The sequence below is a fragment of the Oncorhynchus kisutch genome, linkage group LG15, assembly GCF_002021735.2.
Source record: "Oncorhynchus kisutch isolate 150728-3 linkage group LG15, Okis_V2, whole genome shotgun sequence".
Lineage (NCBI taxonomy): Eukaryota > Metazoa > Chordata > Actinopteri > Salmoniformes > Salmonidae > Oncorhynchus > Oncorhynchus kisutch.
In genome coordinates, this window is record NC_034188.2 from 65,568,670 (window position 1) to 65,592,236 (window position 23,567).

The 23,567-nt window shown below is 45.5% G+C and overlaps 1 pseudogene; it reads right to left on the reverse strand.

Annotated features, from left to right (window-relative positions):
- Window positions 1-1,018: 1,018 nt before the first annotated feature.
- On the reverse strand, window positions 1,019-21,573 carry LOC109904852 (protein KIAA0100-like; annotated as a pseudogene).
- Between the last annotated feature and the right edge of the window lie 1,994 nt (window positions 21,574-23,567).

The window sequence follows — 23,567 nt, forward strand, 5'->3', positions numbered from 1 at the left end:
TCCTCTTGCAGGAACTGCTGACACACTCCAGCCACATGAGGTCTAGCATTGTCTTGCATTAGGAGGAACCCAGGGCCAACCGCACCAGCATATGGTCTCACAAGGGGTTTGAGGATCTCATCTCGGTACCTAATGGCAGTCAGGCTACCTCTGGCGAGCACATGGAGGGCTGGGCCCCCCAAAGAAATGCCACCCCACACCATGACTGACCCACCGCCAAACCGGTCATGCTGGAGGATGTTGCAGGCAGCAGAACGTTCTCCACAGCGTCTCCAGACTCTGTCACATGTGCTCAGTGTGAACCTGCTTTAATCTGTGAAGAGCACAGGGCGCCAATGGCAAATTTGCCAATCTTGGTGTTCTCTGGCAAATGCCAAACGTCCTCCACAGTGTTGGGCTGTAAGCACAACCCCCACCTGTGGACACCAGGCCCTCATACCACCCTCATGGAGTCTGTTTCTGACCGTTTGAGCAGACACATGCACATTTGTGGCCTGCTGGAGGTCATTTTGCAGGGCTCTGGCAGTGCTCCTCCTTGCACAAAGGCGGAGGTAGCGGTCCTGCTGCTGGGTTGTTGCCCTCCTACGGCCTCCTCCACGTCTCCTGATGTACTGGCCCGTCTCCTGGTAGCGCCTCCATGCTCTGGACACTACGCTGACAGACACAGCAAACCTTCTTGCCCCAGCTCGCATTGATGTGCCGTCCTGGATGAGCTGCACTACCTGAGTCACTTGTGTGGGTTGTAGACTCCGTCTCATGCTACCACTAGAGTGAAAGCACCGCCAGCATTCAAAAGTGACCAAAACATCAGCCAGGAAGCATAGGAACTGAGAAGTGGTCTGTGGTCACCACCTACAGAACCACTCCTTTATTGGGAGTTTCTTGCTAATTGCCTATAATTTCCACCTGTTGTCTATTCCATCTGCACAACAGCATGTGAAATTTATTGTCAATCAGTGTTGCTTGCTAAGTGGACAGTTTGATTTCACAGAAGTGTGATTGACTTGGAGTTACATTATGTTGTTTAAGTGTTCCCTTTATTTTTTGAGCAGTGTATTTGTGTGTTATTTACAGAAATGCACTTTCCAGTCAGTGTGACAGTATCATTAAAATCCCAACGCTATAATAAAAGCACAAGGCTATAATATAATCGTTACAGTACTAGTGAATCAGGTATTTCTAACTGTTGCAACAGACAGCATTTCTATGGTTGTCAAGGTACTTTCATTTGAGATTAAAAGGTTTTACAATCTACCGGATATGCATTTGTTTGAGGATTCAGTATTCCTGAACCAGCAGGAAATTATGCTCTGAACAAATCACATTATTTGAATCTTAAAACAGCATCCTATCCCATATATAGTGCACTACTTTGACATCCTATCCCTAAAGTAGTGAACTATATAGGGAACAAGGTGCCATTTGAGACAACCACAGTCAACATATAAACTATGAAATGTTATAATTGATTTAATGGGGAAATGGACAGTGAAACTTAAAAAATTTGCCATCACCCCAGTCTTACTATTAAATCATCAAGTATAGGCTGCTCATTCTGAATGTTAAGGACCATGCGTGATGCATTGAAGGAAAATGAAATGTTTACTGCATGGCATGAAAATAAAGATACATTTGGTCAATAAGACCATGGTATTTGTTTTTAGCAGATAACTGGGGCCCATCTCCATAAAGCCTCTTAGAATAGGAGTGCTGATCTAGGGTCAGTTGTGACTTTTCGATCATAAATACAAAGGAGGGTCAGGGTCAGTCCTTGACACTGCTTTGTCATCATTCTCTCTGCTCCATAATGACCTGCCAGCTCCATCTCCACACCAGAGCATAAAGTATTTTACCATGTCAAGTGTCATCAGATAACACGCTAGTAAAAGGCAGTCTGACTTCTCCATGATTCCCTGGGCTGGGGAGTGTGCTACTGTAGCAGCCATGGTTTGCGTCCCAAAATGGCACCCTATTCTCTATACAGTGCACTACTTCTGACCAGGAACCATAGGGCCCTGGTCAAAAGTAGTTCACCATGTAAGGTATTGGGTGCCATTTGGGACACTACCATAGACTAGAGCGGTTCAGTGCAGTACTGGTTCAGTGTATGTAGGCCTATGGGTCACTTGTGCCGGCTGAAGATGCTCTTCTTGCTGGAGCTCTTGTCTGAGCAGGTGAGACCAATGAGGAGTCGGGCCTTCTCATCCTCCTCCTGCTGCTGAATGCTACGGTCTGACTTTCCCTCAAATGCCTTGCCCCTTGAGTCAGAGCCTGAAGCCGGCTTCAGACGGAGCTTCTCCTTTATCATCTGCACAGAGGGGGGGGACAGATATCATAGGTCACTTCAGAAAATATGAAATAACATATGGTTCAAGAACTCCATTCCCCAGATTTTGTGTTAAACTTTCTTAGTGTCCAACAAGCTTTCTCTGCCCTTAACCTTGTTCTGAATACCTCCAAAACAAAAGGTAATGTGGTTTGCTAAGAAAAATGCCCCTCAACCCACCGGTGTGATTAAAACCTCTGAGGGTTTAGAGCTTGAGGTAGTCACTTCATACAAGTACTTGGGAGTATGGCTAGACGGTACACTGTCCTTCTCTCAGCACGTATCAAAGCTGTAAGCTAAGGTTAAATCAAGACTTGGTTTCCTCTATCGTAATCGCTCCTCTTTCACCCCAGCTGCCAAACTAACCCTGATTCAGATTACCATCCTACCCATGCTAAATTACGGAGACATAATTTATAGATTGGCAGGTAAGGGTGCTCTCGAGCAGCTAGATGTTCTTTACCATTTGGCCATCAGATTTGCCACCAATTGTCCTTGTAGGACACATTACTGCCCTCTATACTCTGTAAACTGGTCATCTCTGTATACCTGTCGCAAGCCCCACTGGTTGATGCTTATTTATAAAACTATCTTAGGCCTCACTCCCCCCTATCTGAGATATTTACTGCAGCCCTCATCCTCCACATACAACACCCGTTCTGCCAGTCCCATTCTGTTAAAGGTCCCCAAAGCACCCACATCCCTGGATCGCTCCTCTTTTCAGTTCACTGCAGCAAGTGACTGGAACAAGCCGCAAAAAACACTCAAACTGGACAGTCCTCGCTCTTCATTCAAAGACTCAATCATGGACACTCACACTGACAGTTGTGGCTGCTTCGCGTGATATATTGTTGTCTCTACCTTCTTGACCTTTGTGCTGTTGTCTGTGCCCAATAATAATTGTACCATTTTTTGTAGAGGTCGACCGATTAATTGGAAAGGCTGATTAATTAGGGCCGATTTCAAGTTAAGAATCGGAAATCTGTATTTTTGGACACCGATTTGGCCAATTTTTTTTTTTACTCGGCAAGTCAGTTAAGAACACATTCTTATTGTCAATTACGGCCTAGGAACGGTGGGTTAACTGCCTTGTTCAGGGGCAGAACGACAGATTTTTACCTTATCAGCTCGGGGATTCAATCTTGCAAACTTACGGTTAACTAGTCCAACGCTCTAACCACCTGCCTCTCATTGCACTCAACGAGGAGCCTGCCTGTTACGCGAATGCAGTAAGAAGCCAAGATAAGTTGCTAGCTAGCATTAAACTTGTCTTATAAAAACCATAATTTGTGAAAATGTGATTCTGGATTTTTTTTCGCTCATTTTGTCTGTCATAGTTGAAGTGTACCTATGATGAAAATGAATCAATAACTGGAATCAATAACTGGCTGGAATCCAAGTATTGAGTACAGTTGTACTTTAGCTAGTTCCAAAATCCTGTACAATCTGGGAATTTCCTGATATCCTGGTTGGACGATCCCTGGAATCAGGAGGGAATGCGCAGGAAATCATCCAACTGGGATTTCTGGAAATTACTGGAATTTTGCGATTCTTGACTTTAGCACATGGTGATACCTACCTTGTAGCTGACACAGAGGAGGACCTGGGGGATCTTGATGTAGATGAAGGAGTTATTCATGGCTGCTCTCTCCATCTTGTCGATGTCATCAACAGGATGCTAGACAGGGAAATAAGACATATTCAGTTTCAATACGGTATGAAAAACCTAAGGCTGTGTCTGAAATGGCACCCTAATCCTAATCATAGTGCACTTCTTTTGACCAGGGTCCATAGAGCTCTGGTGAAAAGTAGGGCACAATATAAGGTATAGGATGCCATATCTGAAGCAGCATAACTTTAGCGAGAAAGTTGGGAAGTACTTGTGAAACAACAAGCCAATTCCACCAGCAGATGTAGCTAGTTGACAAAGTAGCAGGGACACAACTTTCACTGGGGTTATGTCCCTCCCACATTCTGAAATTGCATTAACAAGTGGACACCTCCGAGTGGTCAGGTAGATTGTTTATCAGACTGGATAATTACTTACACACACAATTTTTTTTAAACAAAAATTGTCCATTAAAATAAAACTGATCAGAAATACAGTGTAGACATTGTCAATGTTGTAAATTACTATTGTCGCTGGAAACGGCAGACTTTTAATGGAACATCTACATACGCATAGAGGACCATTATCAGCAACCATCACTCCTGTGTTTCAATGGCACATTGTGTTAGCCTGTTAAAATGATCAACTTGGATTAGCTAATTGATTATTACAAAACCCTTTTGCAATCATGTTAGCACAGCTGAAAACTGTTGTTCTGATTAAAGAAGCAATAAAACTGGCCTTCTTTAGACTAGTTGAGTATCTGGAGCATCAGGATTTGTGGGTTCGATTACAGGCTCAAAATGGCCAGGGACAAATAACTTTCTTCTGAAACTCGTCATTTAATTATTGATCTGAGAAATGAAGGCTATCCCATGCGAGAAATTGCCATGAAACTGAAGAGCTCATACAATGCTGTGAACTACTCCCTTCACAGAACAGCACAAACAGGCTCTAACCAGAAGATAAAGAGTGGGAGGCCCCAGTGCACAACTGAGCAAGAGAACAAGTACATTAGAGTGTCTAGATTGTGAAACAGATGCCTCAAGTCCTCAACTGGCAGCTTCATTAAACGGTAGCCGCAAAACACCAGTCTCAACGTCAACAGTGGAGAGGCGACTAGGGGATGCTGGTCTTCTAAGCAGAGTTGCAAAGAAAAAACCATCTCTCAGACTGGCCAATAAAAAATAAAAATAAATAAAAAAAACACACTGGACAGAGGAACTCTGCATAGAAGGCCAGAATCCCAGAGTCGCCTCGTCATTGTTGACGTTGAGACTGGTGTTTGCGGCTACCGTTTAATGAAGCTGCCAGTTGAGGACTTGGGAGGCATCTGTTTGTCAAACCAGACACTCTAATGTACTTGTCCTCTTGCTCAGTTGTGCACTGGGGCCTCACTCTTTCTATTCTGTTTTTTTTAAGTACTTTTCTTTCAAAATCAAGGACATTTCTAAGTGACCCCAAACTTTTGAACGTATGCATGCATTAATTATGTCCCCCCCCCACTTCTAAAACCAAAGTTGCGCCCCTGCAATGTAGTACGGAAGTATGAACATTTGGGGAATCATAAACAAAGATGAATTGCTCATATCTCATTTAAAATAAAAGATACCTCAACAGCCTTTCAGAAGGACCTCCTGATCCCTGAGGTGTGGTTCAAGCCTTGGGTGACCCCCATGGTGTCCTCTGAGAGCTGTCTAGGCTTGGTGACAGGCATGCCTGAGATACAATTTACAATAAAATAAAATAACTTATTACAGACGTGTCAAACACGGACCATGACACATTTCTAACCAGCCCACGCAATGATTTGGGTTGTCAATTCATTTTGGCCCGCTTCCATACAGGCCGCAATGCGCCAACGTGCCTCATCTCCAACTGCAGTGCATTGCCACATACACCACTCTTCCCAGATCCACACACAAGGCATAAACCAGGCAATGCACTGTATCATATCGTCACTAATGGCACTGACCGAATCTTCTACCAGACCGAAAGTTTAAATGTGTTGTAGACTAAATGGCCATGCCAAGTTTCGGTTCTGAAGGGTCATTGCTTTAGACTACGGAAACTGACATCTTGGTTGTCAAAAAGTTCAAATATAAAGGATTTACAAGCGGGTACACATTACTACTAAGAACAATAGGACACACAAGGGAGTATAAAATTACTTAACAGTTGAGTGATCTACTTTATGAAATTACAGCACGACACGCGTGCATCCGTGAATTCAAGTCAATTGCGCTGCTTTCGTGTGTTCGGTTTACAGCGTAGGGAAAGTGTACTAACATGCATAGTGTGACCACATTTAAAATACCCAAATGCGAGACAAGATAATTTTGTGGGGCAGTGTACCCTACATTAATACAAAAAAAATGGCAGCATATGCATTTGGATCTTCTTGAATTACTGTTTCGTGAGTACCTTCTGCCTAGAGGCGCGTTGTTGAGTTGGTCGCACGATCATTTTTTTCTACCATTTAGCTAACCATCCTAAAATGTCAAGAAATGACGTAGTGTTGTTGGTATAATAGTAACATACTATGCGATTATATTTGATTTGGTTATGTAGTATACTAATGATTCATTATGTGATCTTTCAAGACATTGATTAATCTTTGATCTAACTTTACTAAACAAGCACCATTGTGAGAAGTGGCAGAGCAACGCACCAAGTGTGGATGTGAGTTCAAGAAAAAGACAGCAGCAGCACCACCACGGCCTCTGAACGACTACACACCCTACACTCCTGTACTTTCCAAAATGGCACCATATGCCCTTTATTGTGCACTACTTTTGACCAGGGCCCATAGTGCACAATTTAAGGAATAGGGTGCCCTGAGGGATGCACCCTCTCACACAGCCCTTAAGGTCACACTAGACCCAGGCTTTTAATAGACACCAGGGGTGACGCAGCAACTACCTATAGAATACCACACAAGAATTGGCAGACAATGGAAAGTAATATTGGTTGGGTGGAGACAGGTGTGGATTTCAGGCTGGTCAACATGTAGCAGATGGATGGAGACTTGAGGGCAAGTGAACGTATTATATAGTAAAGCATAACTGTTGCACATCAATAACTGGTAAGTAAGCCTTGTCCAAGTCAGAATGGCCCATAGGGCAGGCACCCAGCTTCTGTAGCTTGATGTACAAGTACACCCCCTGGACAGGATGCTAGCAGGTAGAGGCAATACATACCAGTAGTGACCATTCAGGACTTGTCTTCCTCATCAGCAACTTCCTCCTCCTCCACATTCCTTCCTGGGAAAAATAATTCCATCATCCTTTTGAAGAACGGGTACATGAGCTGGATGGTGAGAGGAACCACATTCACCTGGTGACACAAACACATTACAACAGAGAAACACGTTTAACTGTATGCTCCCATAATTAAATGTTATGATCATGTTACGACATCTTCAATGTTATGACCACATACATACCTTATGACATCTCTAATGTTATGATCACATGCTTCCTCCTCACCTCAAAGTGCTCCTTGACTGAGATACCTCCCACTGGGGGGCGGATCTTACTGAAGATACGCAGGGCAAACTGACAGACAGAATGACACAGGATCTGAGGACGCAACACCACCTAGGAGACAGGTTTCATGAAGTTAAGTCACAGAAGATACATCCCAAATGGCACCGAAAGTAGTGCACTATATAGGGAATATGGTGTCATTCGGACATAAACAAAATAATCACTTGAATAATGCCATGCTCCTAACCTCTGACTCATGAAGCAACCCCAAAATATGTTTCCTGTAATGTAGGAAACCAAATCAAATTCAGATTATTTTGTAACGGTAATACAATGAATCTGAACATGTGTCCTCCTAAATATCCCGTATGAGCGGGAAAAAATTCTGCAAAACAAACATGACTCATACAACGATGCAAGGCATGGTACCATACAGCACTCAGATGAAGGTGCAAATGCAACGAGGGGCACACAATAAGACGAAGAACTGTGGATCTGGCCATTCTGGTGACCCAGTCCCATGATGGACATGCAATGCTGAATAACAAAGCTTGAGTCCCAAATGGCACCATATTCCATTAATAGAGCACTACTATTGGCCAGGACCCAGGTCAAAAGTAGTGCACTAGATAGGGAATAGGGTGCCATTTGGGAGACATCCATAATATTCTGAGTGGGATTTCCTTGATGCTGACTGGATGATGAACAGTATGGTGTCAACAACAGTGACATGAACTCCCAGTTACTGTACCAGCACCATACATAACCTTACGTGCTACACAGGGGAAAGTTCACAAGTAGAGTTAACACAAGCAAACACTGCATTAGAGTTATTTGTGAGCACTACATGTTGGGTGCAGCATGGCCTGGAATCATTGGATCAGTAACAGCAGGAGATTAAAACTTCTGACAAAATATTGAAAAAAAAATAAACAAAAAGGCTTGCCCTATCAGAGATGCCTTTTAGAGGACATATTTGTAAGCTTCACAGGTTCATAGCTCATGTTGTAAAAATGTATCCAAAACGATACACGGATTGAGCTGCAGACTGCCCTTACCAAAGAAATGGTCAGATTAGCACTATTTCCTGACTTTGTATGCAGCATTGGGGAGCAGGTTGTTCATGGTGAACCAGCTCAGTTCCAGGAGATGTTCTACTGTGTCGTCTGACTTGTTCAGTTGTGGGAGGAGACCGTTTAACAGATGTTTAGCGTCAACATCAGGACCCGCATTCATAAAGCGTCTCAGAGTAGGAGTACTAACCTAGGATCAGGTATCCCCTGTCTATATCATCTCATTCATTACTATCTAGAAGGCAAAACCAATCCTAATTTCAGCACTACTAATCTGAGACTTTAGGTGAATATGGGCCCAGCTCTCTTGCCGAAGCACAGCATGAAAAGAGTTAGGGTCATCTCCTTGTAAGGACAGAGCAGTGTCCTCCCTGCCCCATGCCCACACACCTTGCTGTACATGAACCTCTGCAGCTCCAGCTCAGCGATGCCCAGCTGTCCATCCTCCTCAGTGAGACACCAGCGGGCCTGGGCAAAGCAGATCTCTGTCCTGCGAACCACACTCACGTCCTCCGGGGGCTTACGCAGCTCCAGCTTATTGGCCCTCTGCAGCTGGAAGTCTTTAAAACATCTGGGAGCAGAGCGAGACATACAGAGAAGAACACAGGAGACGTGAGTGTGGTTGGCAGAACTTCCCATGGTTGGCTGAGTAGTTTCCTAGTCCTTGAAATGATGGTGTGTGTGTGTGTGTGTGGCGGTGTTGGGCTGACCTGATGAGGATGTTGAGCTCCTCACTCTTCATCTGCATGTCAGTCTTCTCCTGGTTGAGCTGGTTCTGCAGCCTAACGTTGATCTCTGACAGCTCATCTCCTCTCAGCTCCTCAGGCTGGGCCTGAGGGAGGTCATAAACACACACCACACAGGTCAAATACACACTCACCAAGTAGATATTTCAGAGTTTAGGGATTCATAACTCAGGAATGTGTTTATTCCCACTCTAGATTATAATTGAATAAAGTAAACTAGATCAAATACAACTGTATCGTCCCTCCCATCGGAATTACCTTCAACTTTCACCTCACAAGTAACAGTGCTGAAATCAGCCATTGCCTCCACACACAGGGCCTATGAGAAGAGTGTGTATGTCAGTCTGTCCAATGGCTCACCCCGATATTGGAGTAGATCTGTTTCTCCAGGAGTCTGATCTGGGCCACGTGCTGCCTGATAGCCTCCTGCAGGTATAGAATTCTGCTGCGCTGCTCCTCTGGGTTACTGGAGATCTCCAGCTGGAAACGCACTTGCTGCTTCTTCTCACTGTGCTCCTGAGGACAGAGCCCACACACAACATGGTTAGAGGATAGGACAGGAGGCATCCCAAATGGCACCTTATTTAAAGCCCTGATCAAAAGTAATGCACTACATAGAGAATATCATGCCATTTGGGACGCAAAGGGACTTGTAAAGTTAAGAGATTCAGCTATCATACAGTAAGCGGTGAATCCAAAGTTCCACTCAAGTAAAAATTTCACTTAGTCTCCCATTGACCTCAAAGAGTGAAAATTTGACTTAAGTGGGAGTTAGGATTCGCCCCTTACACAGTTGCAAATGCTATAGGACAAAACACTGCCTAGTCAGATGTTGACATCTCGTTACATTGCGTTTGGGCTCAACGTGCAGCAGTAGGTTGTTGACGATGTCCAGGATCATAGCATACTGCACAGGGTTGGTGGAGATCTCCAGGTCATGGTGAATGAGGGTGAAGGTGTCCACAGCCCCTGATGGTATCTTTCCTCCCACTATACTAAGTCAAAGGGCTCAAGCCTTTACACTCAATAACACAGCAAAAAACAGTCAGCATGTTCCATCACTGTATTTGAGGATGTAGGTTGCCTCAGAATGAAATAGAACACAGCAAGTCTTGATCTGCGTGGCCAGCTCAGGGTCGATGTCGTGGCTGTAGCCGATGTATTCCATGCGACAGCTGCAACGAGAAATGATAAGCTGGACCTGCTGGGTGTCATTCACCTGGGCTGGCTGGTTCCAGTCTGGATACACAGAACAGAGAGGAAGTGTTACATTTACCTTGACACAAGTTAAAAGGGTAATTCCACCACTTTTGAACCTTATCATCATCATCATCATCATCATGTGGAACCTTTAAACTACATAACATAAAATGTGCAGTTTACAAATATGTCGATACTTATGGTGCTGGAGATGGTGAATATAAATGTACATTTTTGGGGAATTCCCCCTTTAAGGAAAGATTCAGATCAAGTTGAGATGTTCAGCTTTGCAGGGCCATGGTTTAAACAGAGTGCATTCTATGAAGTAGAGTGGATGTGTGAGGAGCAGAAGTATCTGTGGTGGTGCTGACCATGCCTCCAACAGCCTGACCACTCTCCATCAGCTCCAGCACGGAGTCCAGGTGGCGCTTCCTGTGCTCCTCAATGTTTTTCAGACGCACCACACACAACCAAGGAAAAGACACATGGTCAAAGCTATGACAGCACCCTGAATCTGAAAGACTAACTGCACAAACACGCTCTCTGTATTGGACCTAATACAGAAATACTCTGTCATGTAACTTGGACTTGAGCCTGAATGTAAGCCATCATGAGCCATATGCAACACATATGCTCAATGCTACATTCAATGCTACAGATGATAATTAATTTTAGTTCCTGTTAATGTGGCAATATAACTTTTTGGGCAACCTGACCAAATTTATATAGAAATGTGAGTCAGATCTGTCACTCATTGAACCGTTAGATCTGTTCTACGTGCGCTATGCTTCCCCTTTGCTTCCCCTTTCTTAAGTTCTGTTTTTGAGTTTTACTTTTTTTTACAGCTGAAAATTCAACATTTTTGGTTATGGAAAATATATTTCACAGTGGTTTAGATGTTACAATGATTCTCAACACTATACTTGCTTTGTCGCAAACTGAAACTAGGCAAACTATTAGAATTTTCGAAACCAGGAAATGGCGGAGCGATTTCTGCATAGTGCATCTTTCAGAGCCTGTTAATAATGGTTTCACTGGACCACCTCAAGCCACAGCTGCCAGTCCTCCTGCTCTGAGGAGTTGGGTTCCATGGTGGCAAAGTACTGCATGCTGTCCAGCAGACAGGTCCAGGTGGTCTTCTGCTTGAGGGTGTCGCTGTACCAGGCCGGGTGGTGCTCACACTGCAGCACCTGGGCCTTGGCAACAGACACCAGCAGTCAGCCAGCTGTCTCTGTGCCACGCAACATCATCTACAGACAGACAGCAGAGCAGGATTATAGCCCTGGAGACTGGAGTGTCACATGCTAAATAAAATGCTAGATTGGCAGAACATTTTATATTAGAATGTTGCTAAAAAATAGAACAAGTTCTGTTTTCAGTATCACTAAGGATCCGAAATGACTGAGACGCAGAACATTCTTTCCATATTTGTCTTTGTCCAATAAGGTCCTGTTAGCAAACAGAATTGTTAACTTCTGGGGCATTAAAAGTGTGATTGGCCCACTGCTCTTTACAATCTTAATCTAATTTGCCATGAACCTAAAGTCCCAGACTAGTTGTACCTGACAGTTGACCAGCTCAAATGAACCAGTTGCGGATGTAGGCGTCGTCTGTCTGGCAGGCAGCGATGCCACACAGCTGATCACTCACACCAGAGTCCTCCTCTAAGAACACCACAAACTTATCAGTCTCTGCAATTAGCTTCTGCAGCATGGATGTCCCTGCAGAGAGAGGAGGAAGGAAGAGTTGAAGAAACAGAGGTAGTAACTTATCACATTGAAAGACCATTCATATGGCCTGGCTGGTCTAACAGTAATGCTGCAGCATCTGGCATACATATCTAGTGTTGACATATGTACCAAAGGCCGGTTTCGAACCTCTCTCTTTATTTGTCCACTGTCATCCTCTCACCATCTGTTCAATAAAATCTGAAAATCCCTTAAAAGAAAATCACATGAAATACCATTCATTCACAAGGAATTAGGCTGCATTTCTGTTACTCCAGGGGAAACATCCTAACTTCGTACGGGCTCTTCTCAGCGCGGCTGGTGCTGGGCATGGTTGGGGTGGAGGGGGCTGTGCTGTGGCCGCCAGAGTAGTTGGACAAAGAGCGCTTGAGCTTCTTGGCAGCTTGCAGTGAAGCGTCTATCCTCAGGCCCTTCAGAGCCTCTGTGGAGAGGTTCCTCTTGAGAACAGCTGCCTTCTTGTAGCCGTCGTACAGACCGACCGCTATGTTCCTGTTAGTGGTGGTCCAGGAGGCTTGCAGGTCAACCAGGCACAGCTTGTGGGTGTACGGGGCATTCACCTCATCTTTTGGGTTCACCTCCTGCCACAATGAGAAACACCATTTATACACTTCACATTTTTACAAGAGATCTAGCTATGCCTTTTGATTGGAGAACTACACATGAAAGGTTGAGACACAGAACAAATATAATTCATTTAAAGCTACTGTGTTTGTGTCCCAACTGGCACCCCAATGTCCCTGGTCAAAAGTAGTGAACGACATAGGGAAAAGGGTGCAAATGGAGACGCAGTCTGTGCCATCAACTTTGGGGTGTCTACCATCAAATCAAATGTATTTATATAGCCCTTCGTACATCAGCTGATATCTCAAAGTGCTGTACAGAAACCCAGCCTAAAACCCCAAACAGCAAGCAATGCAGGTGTAGAAGCACGGTGGCTAGGAAAAACTCCCTAGAAAGGCCAATACCTAGGAAGAAACCTAGAGAGGAACCAGGCTATGTGGGGTGGCCAGTCCTCTTCTGGCTGTGCCGGGTGGAGATAACAGAACATGGCCAAGATGTTCAAATGTTCATAAATGACCAGCATGGTCGAATAATAATAAGGCAGAACAGTTGAAACTGGAGCAGCAGCACAGTCAGGTGGAAATTGAAACTGGAGCAGCAGCATGGCCAGGTGGACTGGGGACAGCAAGGAGTCATCATGTCAGGTAGTCCTGGGGCATGGTCCTAGGGCTCAGGTCAGTTGAAACTGGAACAGCAGCATGGCCAGGTGGACTGGGGACAGCAAGGAGTCATCATGTCAGGTAGTCCTGGGGCATGGTCCTAGGGCTCAGGTCCTCCGAGAGAGAGAAAGAAAGAGAGAAGGAGAGAATTAGAGAACGCACACTTAGATTCACACAGGACACCGAATAGGACAGGAGAAGTACTCCAGATATAACAAACTGACCCCAGCCCCCCGACACATAAACTACTGCAGCATAAATACTGGATACCATCCCCTCCCGGTTGTCTTACCTCCTCCATGCGGTTGCTCTGGCGCTGGTAACTGAAGGAGGACAGGCCGAGCAAGTGGGTCTTCTTCACCTGGGCGTTGATCTGGTGGTTGGCCGTCTCGTCCCAGGTGGGGGCCATGAGGTGCACCGTCATCAGGGACAGCTCTGAAACCATCTGGGTCATGTTCCACTCTGAGATCAGCCTCATCACCGTGCCCGCTGAGATGACAGACAGACGACGCGCACAGACACACTCACGAGTTAGACCAACAGGTAGGCTGTTCAACAACTCAGTCTCAAATAATACCCAATTCCAAATATAGTGCACTACTTTAGTAAGGCACTAATGTATATGGGAAGATGTAATAAAACATTGGGCCTAAAAACATTGCGTGAGTGTATAAATAGAGTGTGGCATTACTATGCCTGTGTTGTGCCAGCTCTTTTTACCCTGTGGGATGAGTCTCTGAGACCCTCTGGTGAAGACGTGGCCTTTGCTGCACTCCACCTGGATGCCCCTCTACTGAGCGAAGAAGGCCCAGTAATGCACCTGGGGAGGTCATTGGGGTCATTGTCTTAGGGTCATTGTCCTGAGTGCTCTGGAGCAGGTCTTCAAGGATCTCTCTGTACTTTGGACCCTTTAACTTTCCCTCAATCCTAACTAGTCTCAGTCCGTTGCTGAAAAAACATCCCCACAGCATGATGCTGCCACCACAATGCTTCATCGTAGGGATGGTGCCAGGTTTCCTCCAGACGTGACGCTTGGCATTCAGGCCAAAGAGTTCAATCTTGGTTTCATTAGACCAGATAATCTTGTTTCTCTTGGTCAGAGTCCTTTAGGTGCCTTTTGGTGGGCAGTCATGTGCCTTTTACTGAGGAGTGGCTTCCATCTGCCCACTCTACCACTCAGGCCTGATTGGTGGAGTGTTGCAGAGATGGTTGTCCATCTGGAAGCTTCTCTCATCTCCACAGAGGAACTCTGGAGCTCTGTCAGAGTGACCATTGGGTTTTTGGTCACCGCCCGACCAAGGCCCTTCGCTCAGTTTGGCCGGGCGGCCAGCTCTAGGAAGAGTCTTGGGGGTTCCAAACTTCTTCCATTTAAGAATGATGAAGGCCACTGTGTTCTTGGGGAACTTCAGTGCTGCAGAAATGTTTTGTTACCCTTCCACAAATCTGTGCCTCAACACAATCCTGTCTCGGAGCACTACGGACAACTCCTTTGACCTCATGGTATGTTTTTTGCTCTGACATGCACTGTCAACTTTGGGACCTTATATAGGACAGGAGTGTGGCTTTACAAACCACGTTCAATCAGGTGGACTCCAAGCAAAGTGAGGGGGTCTGAATACTTTCCAAATGCACTGTATGTGATCGTCCGGTGTGTGTCTATTGCCAACTGTTGAAAATACAAGTGTTGATCTCAAAAAACGAGGATTGCGTTTCATTGAAACACTTGACTCACATTTGAAAATCGCAGTAGAACTTGAGTGGTGGCATGTTCCTGTGGATGGTTACATCTCCCCATGGCTGGCCATGGGCAGGCCCGTCCTGCTCGGTCCCAATCAGACGGCCTGACAGCTCCCAGTCCCGGATCTCAAACAGGTAACGAGGATAGTCCCGGATTCTCACTGGCGCAGGGGGGGAAATAATTTAGTATTAAATAATTAAGGTATGGAGCAATGGTCAAATGTAGTGCACTATAAAAAGGTAATTAGGTTCCATTTGGGACACAATCCCATCACTCACCCAAGAAGGCGGTGAGGTTGAACTTGATTGCCCGGCACCACGAGGGGGAGCCCGTCTCTGGGGAAGGGGCTGACTCCATCGATGTCCCTCAGCTGCTCGCGGACGCGCTCCAGCCCGTGGAGGGACTGGTCGGCCAGGGCCACCAGCTCCAGGTCAGAAGAGACTTCCTCATGGGCGTGTTGGAGTAGAGGCGACGGGAGCGCTGGATGTAGATCTCTATGCGCAGGCAGCAGTTCTCTGTGCTGCTTCGGTAGGTCAGCCACTTTCTTGTCCAGTAGCTGGAGCCTCTTGGAGCTCTGCTTGCTCTCGTCCTTCATCAGCTCGTAGTTGTCCCTCAGCTTGATCTCAAACATGTCATCCAGGAAGACGAAGGAGAACTGTCTGATCTTGAAGACCAGATTTGGGGGCAGACGCTGGAGGCCTGGGGTCTGGCTGGGGCTGATGTGCACGGACTTGAGCAACTTCTGAATGCTGATGAACTTGTCAAAGGAGTTGGAGAAGTTGTACTGGTAGGGGAATTCCACAGCCAGGCAGAGGCAGGTGAACACCCAGACACGGTTGTGTCAGGTGGAGAGGAAGGGAAAGAGGTGGCGTTGGTCCATGGCCTGATTAGGGTGCGTCTGGACCTCCAAGCCCTTGAAGGAGAATATGTTGTTGCCGTCGAAGTTGAGAAACATGTGGGGCGAGCAGACGTTCATGGAGCCGGAGTGAGTGGAGGGGGACAGGGCGTCTGTGTGCAGCAGAAGGTAGTTGTGCTCCGTTACCTAGGCTGTGAAGCGGGTTCTGCCCAGTTCTACACACAGACAGGTCCTTGACCCTGCTGTGGGCTGTAGAAGTCTTAGTAGATCCAGTCTCTGGTGGATCTGCTAAACTCTCCCTTTCCTCTGTCAGGCCTAGAGAGTCACACAGAGTATCCCAGCAACCCTGGCTCTCTGTCACGTGGTGATACATAAACATGTGGTCTGATGGCGTCCACTGCAGTGCCAGCTCCTCTTGACACTGGACCTGCACAAGGGAAGAGAACGATGCATGCAAACCTATCTGAATAACACTGTCAATCAAGAAGAAGGAATAGGACTGATAAGCCTGATGGACTGATGGTGGGATGAGTAACTGTAAGCTACCTCCACGTTCCCGGTGGTGACGTGGTAGCAGACGGCAAGGATGGAGAGGCTGAGGATAGGGTTGGGGGTTTGGGCTGAGGGACAGCAGGGCTCAATGGTCTCTGTGAGCCTTCACCACAGACACGCACACACCCTGGATAGACACCGTGGAGCTTTCTGCCGAGTCTTGGGCCTTCACTGTGTCCACCCACAAAGACACAGCTCCTAGTACAACACAGGAGCCAATTACCATACTCAATGTAGGCCTAGTCAGAGATGGATATTAAAAGGTCCATCCAAAATGCACCTTATTTCTTATATCCCTCAAACTCAACTCTGGACTGGAAGCCAGTGCCACTGCATTTTTTCCATTGTTCCCCTCTAAATCAGAAAGTGATTTAGAACTTGGACACCAGGCTCAGAAAACCTGCAGGCTCCGGACCTCGTACGGTAAGAGTTGAGTACCCCTGCCCTATATAGTGCACTAATTTTGACCAGGGGCTATAGGGTTGTGGTCAAAAGTAGTGAACTATATAGGGGATAGGGTGCCATTTTGGATGCAAACCCTAAACAGCACTTCCCATTTAACTGCTACATTGGAGAGTGTGAACACGTTGACATCCTCCAGGTTACACTCAATCTTAAAATAAAAGGCGCCATGACTGAGGGAGGTTGTCCCATCAACAAAGGCAGGTACAGGCACCACATCTGGCTGCTCTGAGGCCTCCAGCAGCTGTCCAGGTTACAGAGGGACAGTAGGCAGGACAGGCACAGGTCTCTTGACACATCCAGCTGTAGGCCCCTCACACTGGACTCCACACTCAGAATGGCTACTGGACTCACTCTGGGGCTTGTTGAAGCTCCCCTGGGGTGACAGAGACAACAAAGATAACAACAATGGCTGGTGTAGTATTGGTCAAATACTAAATCAGGGCTGTGATCATCAGGTCAATAGAGGAAAAGAAGGGTGTTTTTAGAGCGGGGGTGTCAAACTCATTCTATGGAGAGCCTAGTGTCTGGAGGTTTTAGGTTTTTCCTTTCGATGAAGACCTAGACAACCAGGTGAGGAGAGTTCCTTACTATTAGTGACCTTATGTCATCAATCAAGTAGAAGGGAGAAGTGAAAACCCGCAGACACCCGGCACTCTGTGGAATGAGTTTGACCCGTGGTTTAGAGGTCAACTTCAACGATTTATGAATAGATGGTAATTTCAGATAAGTAGGAATTCCTGTAATCTGATTTTGGTGTTCTTCATCACATCATTGGAACCCAGCTGAAACCTTGGGGAGTAGTAGTGAGTGAGTAACCCTAAATAGTTATTGCCTACCTTGTATGCCTGCAGTGTAAGGGAGTTGAGGATGAGGGCTTCCCCCCACACGTGTTTGCCAGGGACATAGAGAGGTGGTGGTGAACATTCTGGATATTGAGGCTCTCTGCGTTTGTGCTGATGTCCAGGAAGTGCTGCATCTCTACATTATACATTACATATTCAGATCTACTGAAGATCACAAGTCACATTACTACACTTTGGTATGCAACTCTAACTCTACTCACTATGTGTGTGATGATTCTGTGATGTAAAAGGATTTTGCATTTGATTACCATATATAGAGGAATAAAGTAATTGTAGTTCATGTGTTAAAGAATGGTAAAAAGCTGACTGTGCCTTACAAAAACACTTCTGATGACTTATATAATTTTTCAGGGCTGGGTATTTTTGGAAAGGGTTGATTCAACAGCTCCAGCACCATGACTTCCTGAAACCACTGCAATGTTGAAAGCAGAATGAACTGAAGAAAAACACCCACTGCTGTTCATTAGCATTCCTGTCATTCCTCTCCAGGCAAGACTAAACTTTGTGTTTCCACAACATATTCTTGACCTTTAATGCAACGGGAGTATATTTTGACCATGCCTTGTGTGAGTGTGTGTTGTGCTGTACCTGTGCTGACTGAGATGAAGCCCAGGGCGAAGGGAGGAGTGTCTCCCAGACACATTGACATTGGACACTGAGGAGCTGATCATCACTGGGGTGTCCAGGTGGGGGAAGTTCCTGTAGGACGGGAGGGTATGCAAATACTCCACTGGACTACACACCACAATACACCACCAGACACAACAGAAACATGAGGATGCAGACAGGAGAGGATTAGAGTGTTAATCGATATCAAAAAGAAACCATGTTATAGGGCCAAGTTAGTAATGTATGTTTTTGGATATTGTCTTTACATCCGTTTCAAGCAATCAACTGGTGTGCTTGACATTCTCCCGTCTGGTTTGTCAGTTGAAAATGCTCCTACCTCTTTCTATGAGCTGTTTTCCTATGAATAAGCTGTTCCCATGGAAACAGGTCTAGCCAATGGGAGAACTCCTGGTGACGGTAGTGGATGATGCAGGTGTTGACTGTGACTGGCCCTGAAATGTCCACTGATGTCACCTGGGGACATGAGTGGGAGATAAGCAGGAGACTTCAGAACAAACTTATTTATTACGAGAGATCAAATGTCAAACATATTTGCAAAAAGCTATGTTGATGCAATGCAACTATGAAAACTAGTAACTATATCAATCAAATCCACACCACTCGCAAGACAGTCCTGAGGGTGTTAAGGCAAAGGATTCTCTGTCTGCTCTGGGAGAGGAGAAGCCCATCTGATGATACACAAACAAGGAATGGATATTTTCCCCACCCTCCCAGACCCTCTCATCCCCTCCTCTATGGCTACATCCAAAATGGCAACCTATTCCCTATATAGTGCACCATGTAGGGAATAGATTGCCATTTGTGACACACATCTTTCTTGTGCCAAGCTCTCTACTCACCCTCCAGAAGTAGCTCCAGGCTGCTCTGAGGGAAGCTCATCTCAGGGGTGAAGCTCCTGAGCGACAGCTGCTCGTCCTCACGTCCGATGATTCAGATAGTCAAAGGATGAAGAAAATGGAATAACAGAAACACAAACCAACACATAAAATATAATTCATACTAACTCCATGTCTTATGACTCACCTTTTCTGGCTGTGCATGGACAGGGTTATACTAGTATTCTCAAACTCCATGCTGACCTTCTGGGGCACCAGCTGATGAAACTGCTCCACTGCTTCAGTCTGGAAAAACTCGTCCTTTCCACATTCTAAAAGAAAATGACAGATAGAAGTGGTTGTGAATAATGCATCACATCATTGGAACCCAGCTGAAACCTTGGGGAGTAGTAGTGAGTGAGTAACCCTAAATAGTTATTGCCTACCTTGTATGCCTGCAGTGTAAGGGAGTTGAGGATGAGGGCTTCCCCCCACACGTGTTTGCCAGGGACATAGAGAGGTGGTGGTGAACATTCTGGATATTGAGGCTCTCTGCGTTTGTGCTGATGTCCAGGAAGTGCTGCATCTCTACATTATACATTACATATTCAGATCTACTGAAGATCACAAGTCACATTACTACACTTTGGTATGCAACTCTAACTCTACTCACTATGTGTGTGATGATTCTGTGATGTAAAAGGATTTTGAATTTGATTACCATATATAGAGGAATAAAGTAATTGTAGTTCATGTGTTAAAGAATGGTAAAAAGCTGACTGTGCCTTACAAAAACACTTCTGATGACTTATATAATTTTTCAGGGCTGGGTATTTTTGGAAAGGGTTGATTCAACAGCTCCAGCACCATGACTTCCTGAAACCACTGCAATGTTGAAAGCAGAATGAACTGAAGAAAAACACCCACTGCTGTTCATTAGCATTCCTGTCATTCCTCTCCAGGCAAGACTAAACTTTGTGTTTCCACAACATATTCTTGACCTTTAATGCAACGGGAGTATATTTTGACCATGCCTTGTGTGAGTGTGTGTTGTGCTGTACCTGTGCTGACTGAGATGAAGCCCAGGGCGAAGGGAGGAGTGTCTCCCAGACACATTGACATTGGACACTGAGGAGCTGATCATCACTGGGGTGTCCAGGTGGGGGAAGTTCCTGTAGGACGGGAGGGTATGCAAATACTCCACTGGACTACACACCACAATACACCACCAGACACAACAGAAACATGAGGATGCAGACAGGAGAGGATTAGAGTGTTAATCGATATCAAAAAGAAACCATGTTATAGGGCCAAGTTAGTAATGTATGTTTTTGGATATTGTCTTTACATCCGTTTCAAGCAATCAACTGGTGTGCTTGACATTCTCCCGTCTGGTTTGTCAGTTGAAAATGCTCCTACCTCTTTCTATGAGCTGTTTTCCTATGAATAAGCTGTTCCCATGGAAACAGGTCTAGCCAATGGGAGAACTCCTGGTGACGGTAGTGGATGATGCAGGTGTTGACTGTGACTGGCCCTGAAATGTCCACTGATGTCACCTGGGGACATGAGTGGGAGATAAGCAGGAGACTTCAGAACAAACTTATTTATTACGAGAGATCAAATGTCAAACATATTTGCAAAAAGCTATGTTGATGCAATGCAACTATGAAAACTAGTAACTATATCAATCAAATCCACACCACTCGCAAGACAGTCCTGAGGGTGTTAAGGCAAAGGATTCTCTGTCTGCTCTGGGAGAGGAGAAGCCCATCTGATGATACACAAACAAGGAATGGATATTTTCCCCACCCTCCCAGACCCTCTCATCCCCTCCTCTATGGCTACATCCAAAATGGCAACCTATTCCCTATATAGTGCACCATGTAGGGAATAGATTGCCATTTGTGACACACATCTTTCTTGTGCCAAGCTCTCTACTCACCCTCCAGAAGTAGCTCCAGGCTGCTCTGAGGGAAGCTCATCTCAGGGGTGAAGCTCCTGAGCGACAGCTGCTCGTCCTCACGTCCGATGATTCAGATAGTCAAAGGATGAAGAAAATGGAATAACAGAAACACAAACCAACACATAAAATATAATTCATACTAACTCCATGTCTTATGACTCACCTTTTCTGGCTGTGCATGGACAGGGTTATACTAGTATTCTCAAACTCCATGCTGACCTTCTGGGGCACCAGCTGATGAAACTGCTCCACTGCTTCAGTCTGGAAAAACTCGTCCTTTCCACATTCTAAAAGAAAATGACAGATAGAAGTGGTTGTGAATAATGCATCTCCGAATGGTTCTCAAAATGATCTCACAGCAACCATACAATAACACCATGTCTGCATGTCAAATGGCACATTTCTCCCAAAAGTAGTGCACTATATAGGGAATAAGGTGCCTTTGGGACACAACCCATTGCCCTTTCTCACCATCTGCAGAGAGATTGCTCTCCAGAGGAGGGAGGTGGAAGCAGTAGCTGGCTGAGGAACAAGCCCTCGTGCAGCTCAGCCAGCAGTGTTCTCACACACAGGGCCGGTCGGCCTGGACCCAGCTCTGGTAGGCTGACATCCCCAGACAGCATCAGGCTCAGGGACGTCTCTGGCAAACATGTATCCTGCTGAGCAGTGAGTTGAGACAATGCTGAGAACACTTATTTCATGAAATATTTTGTGAGTAGCATTCTTATATAAACAGTTCTGTGTTGGTCCCTACCTGGGAGATAAACCTCAGGGTTGCAGGGCTAAAAGGAACCTTCCCTGACTCTCCTCCATCACAGCTCTTGGGCTCCCAAGGTCTCAGAGGCTGTTGCAGGTCCACTCTCACTCAGGTCTTGCCCACACACAACGCTAGGCACCTCCTGAGAAACAAACACACAGTTCACAACCTTGTACTGTTGAATGATTCATGGGCCCTTTCCCTTAAAAGGGCAAGAAGGCTGAGAGATATGCAATTATGTTATGAGATATGAGGTCATAAGATTGTTTTGAAGACATGTTTATACACTCACGGCAGGTTCTGGTTTAAAAGTTTGCTTGAAATCCATATCCTGTCTATTTCCTGAAATAAACACGGAGAAATGCACCTGTTCCTCCCTAACCCTCGTTTGCAGCTGCTGTTGCTAACTCAACGGCTAGGAGGTATGACTTCTGTCGTGAATAGTCACCGGAGTGAAAAGCGGTTGATGGCCTCGTCCACTGATCGTCGCCGCTGTGGAAGTGGGTGAGTGCTATGGTCCCAAGGTTTCTCTCGACTCACCCGGCTCCAGGATAGATTTTGACTCTTCAAACATACCCAAGATGTTATAAGCAATCCCTGACTCTGCTTCTGGTACGCAAGCTGTTTTAATTAGTTCCCTGCATCCTGTGCAGGCGGGAGGGATTGTTAATTGCGCTACCGAACTGCCCCTAATCAAAACTAAACAAAACGGCCTAAACCCAGCCATCAGAAAACACAGAAAATGTAACTTTTTTCAATGTGTCAATCACTCTCGAGTCATCTGGGACCCACAAGCTAAGCCCAAGGGTCTACTAGGGGGGCACTTGAACTTTCGTAGCGTCATTCCAAAAAGTTACCAAATTCAACATCTACTCACAGACTCCAACCTTGACTTCCTCTGCCTCTCAGAGACACGGCTCCATAAAAACTCTCCATGTGCTGCTTTGATTGTGATTGGCTACAATGTTCTCAGGAGAGACAGGACTGAAGGAAGAGGAGGGGGTCTGATGATTTACATTAAAGAACATATCCGATGTAAACAAATTGAGTGGTCATGTGATAATGAACTAGAATGTATTGGCCTGAACGTTACACTGTCTCCCCAAGTGTATTTTACCCTTATTGGAATGTATATGCCACCTTCCACAAAAAGTGTGTTTTTTGATCAGTTTAATACCATGCTTAGGGAATGTGACTTTGGGAAAGAGGTAATCTTAATGGGAGATTTTAACATTAATTATGAAGACAAGTTTTGTAGGAAAACCCTCAAACGGATCACTAATACCTTTGACCTTACACAGCTAGTTAAAGGGCCAACCAGGGTGACTTGTTGCTCTAAAACACAGATTGATTTGGTGTTCAGTAATAAACCTGAGAGAGTGACTAAATCATTCAATATGGTTACTGGGCTATCTGATCATAATCTGACACTTATAGCCAGAAAGCTGTCTAAGAGCAGGTTTAACCTCTCTACTGTTAGAAAGCCGGATCAACTAAGAATACCTAAGAGTGAATTAA